Source organism: Onychostoma macrolepis, chromosome 03 (genome assembly GCF_012432095.1).
Source record: "Onychostoma macrolepis isolate SWU-2019 chromosome 03, ASM1243209v1, whole genome shotgun sequence".
NCBI lineage: Eukaryota > Metazoa > Chordata > Actinopteri > Cypriniformes > Cyprinidae > Onychostoma > Onychostoma macrolepis.
The window spans coordinates 12,719,817-12,723,403 of record NC_081157.1 but is presented as its reverse complement, the minus strand read 5'-3'; positions in this window follow the sequence as shown (position 1 = coordinate 12,723,403).

Here is a 3,587-nt window from a genome sequence, read left to right as displayed (position 1 = left end):
CACACTGACAGTACGTCTCAGACTGACACTGCCTCAAAGACAACACTGCCTCTTAACTTCCAGTGCTTTGGAGCCTACCACTGCCTCTAAGACTGACAATATCTCTGAGACTGCCCTTGAATATGAGAGTGCCACTGCCTCTGAGACTGACAGTACCTCAGAGATTGCCCTTGAATATAATGAGGGTTCCATGGGCTCTGAGACTGACACTGACACTGACACTACCTCAGAGACTGACTCGACCTCTGAAGCTTCCACTGTGTCTGAGTCTGACTTTGAATATCAGACAGCCGCTGCCTCTGAACTGCCAATGGATCTGATCCAGCTACTGCTTCTCAGACATCCACTGTCTCTGAGACTGACACTCCCTGAAGACCTGAGCCCCTTTTAACTTAGAGAATCTATCCTATTCTTTATATGGTGCAATAATAAAAAATTAACTTTTACTTCTACATTTCTTTCTTATTTTCTGCACTATAGAAAGAGTATTCATGCCACAGTGGAGTCCATGGTAGGAGCAATGCTAAATGCAATACACTAGCGTTGTGTTTCATGTCTGAAATCCTTCCACAGTAAATCCAAAATGATTAGTTCCGGTGATTATACAGTAGATATTCCATTCCATATTAGTTTTTTTTTTTTTTTTTTTTTAAATAAACAGCGGTTTACTGAACAAGTTGCTCTTTCTTTAAATACATTCAGTTATAGTTTCTTAGTGATAAAAATCTACCTCAGCTTAAGGAGCCCTTTTACATTATAAGGTTACAATTAGGCCTAACAACTTAACCCAAACTTAAATTTAATTACTATTTATTTTTAAATAGATGATCAACACTCAACTTAAAAAAAAAAAAAAAAAAAAAAATTGTATGCAAACATGTAAATTGCACATAATGCAGTTTTTAAATTAACTTATAGAAAATACAATTTCTAGGCTATTTGTTCACATATATTAAATTTAGTTTGGTCGCTCTGTCCTTTCTCAAACTCCGGTCCGTGGGGCTGGAAGAGTGAAGCTGCTCCATTCTTCAGACGTCTGCATCCAGCGGGAGTTGGAGGCTCGATCAGGTGTACTTTGGGAATGTCAGCTACACACTCGTCTGGTTGTGTATTAATAACTTCCCTTCTCTTTTTTGAAACGTGTGGAAACTGAGAAAAAGGGTTCAATTTTGCAGATGTTTTATGCTGTGGGACAGCGCAGTGTTGGCTAGAAGTGCTGTCATCCTCACATTTTTTAAATTAAATTTTCATACATTTAATTTAGATGTCATAATGATATTAATAAACATATATCTATATAAAGCAAACAAGCATCAACAAAATTAGCTGTGGCTGTTTTGGTGACTAGCGTTCCTGTAGTGCATAGCACTCTACGATCGGCGGAAGTAATCAAACATCCTGAGATTTCACCGGAAATAACAGACCTGATCTTCTTCTTCTGCAGATAATTCTAACAGATCTGTTTTGCCTGATTAAATAAACAAAACCTGAAGATTTTTCTTTTATTTCCCTTTATTTCCTATGTCAACACTTGGTCCTTCAACCATTTATGACTGTATCTGTTCCTCATTTTTAATCATAACTTGTCTGCTTCTCGTTTATTTTCTCATTCAGCGCTACATCACTTCTCAGGACAGTGACAAATAACGAGCAGCTCTCGCTGAAATACAGATCTTCATCAGCACCAGTTGCTTAGCAAAACATCTGCCAAACAAGAAATTGTCCAAAAAAAAAGAAGCAGAAGCAGCAAAAGATAAAGAAAAGATGGAAAAATTCACTTGTACTGTACTACAGAGAGAGAGAGAGAATACATGCGTGTATTACCTGCGTCTGTGCGTCTCTTCTAATAACGAATCTGTAAGTTTAACTGCTCCTAGTACAGTTTCCACCTCCATACTGAGAAATGACATGTAGCTTTTCAGTTGCGATTCAGTTTTCTTGATAAAGTCGCGGAGCTTCAGTTGTGCGCGCCTATGCTCCGCGTACACGTGAGAGAGCAAAATTAGTCTGGCCCACCTCTGGGCCACAATCTTGCTTAACTTCTGGCCCAGTTCTGGCTGGGTCCCCGGCCCAAAACTGGCCCACACACTGAAAACCGACTCAAACAATTTCCTCTGGCCCAGATGCGGCCCATGCCCTGTAAAATGACTCTTATTTATTGACGTGGCCCAGATCTGGCCCGCATACTGTAGAGCAGAGGTGGGCAAACTTTTTAGACCAGAGGGCCACATCAAGTTTTGCAAACCAAGTGAAGGGCCGCAAGCCAAATCCTTGATAAAAGAACTTTTATTTACTGTGGAGGTATGCATGGAACATATATTATCTGACAGAAACATTTGTCATATTAACACATTAAACAAAAATTCTTATTTAACATCTATTGAGTCAAATTTACAACAGACAATTTTGTTTGCACTGCTATTAGTATGTACATAGAAATCATCATAAAACTTGATAAAACAACAAAACATTTATTTAATGTGGAGGTATGTATGGAAAATAAATATATTATCTGACAGAAACATTGGTCACATTAACACATTAGATTAGACAAATATTCTTATTTAAGATTTATTATTGAGTCAAATTTACAACATACAATCTCATTTTCACTGCTATTAGTATGTACATATCAATCATCATAAAACTATGTCTGATAAAAACTGAAGGAGAACCTTACTCTTTGTCTTTCCAAGTCATGGTTATGAGTGTGTTAATGTGAACAATGAGCCTGGTCTCCTCTCCTTGCAAGGGTGTCAAAGTCTGGAATGATCTTTGATGTAGAGATCCTCAGGATAGCTGACAAGTGGCTGTTTGTTCAATTTGATCTGCGGTGGGATTTGTTGTAGTTCATGACTGAGTAGGTTTGTTCACACACATATGTGGATACAAATAAAACAAGCATTCTTTGGGCATGCTTTTTAATGTTTGGGAATTTTTTTTTCATCCAGTGAGGCATAAAACTGGTTCTGTCTGAAACTTCTCCTTCAAAGTACTATCGCATGTCGATGAGTTCCAGTTGTGTGTCTGGTGGTGCTTTCTCACTGTCAAAAGATAGGGGGCATGAGACAAGTTCAAGCTCAGTCTCAATTTTTGCAAAGTCTGTGAAGCGACGGGAAAATTCTGCATGCAGGTCGATCAAACTCTTCATTCTGCTGCTGTACCTCTCAATGCGAGACTGTGTTATTGGTGTGCTTAGTCCGGCCAGTGTAGGAAAATGAGCGAAATCTCGGCTGGATATCTGTCTGGAGAACAGTACAAGTTTGGCCTTGAACGCTTTCACGTTTCTGTACAGTTCGTGCACAAAAACGTCCTTTCCCTGAAGTCTCAAATTGAGATCGTTCAGATGCCTCAGTGTGTCGACACCGAACGCGAGGTCGGCCAGCCAGTCTGTGTCTTGTAATTCGGGGAAGTCATCAGTTTTGCCAATCATATTGAGGAATGTTGCTATCTCACCTTTTAGTTCCCAGACGCGGTGAAACACATTGCCGAGACTTAGCCAGCGCACATTTGAATGGTACAAGAGGTCACGATGCTCTGCCTCCGTTTCGTTAAGCAGCTGAATGAACTGCCGGTGGTTCAGCGCT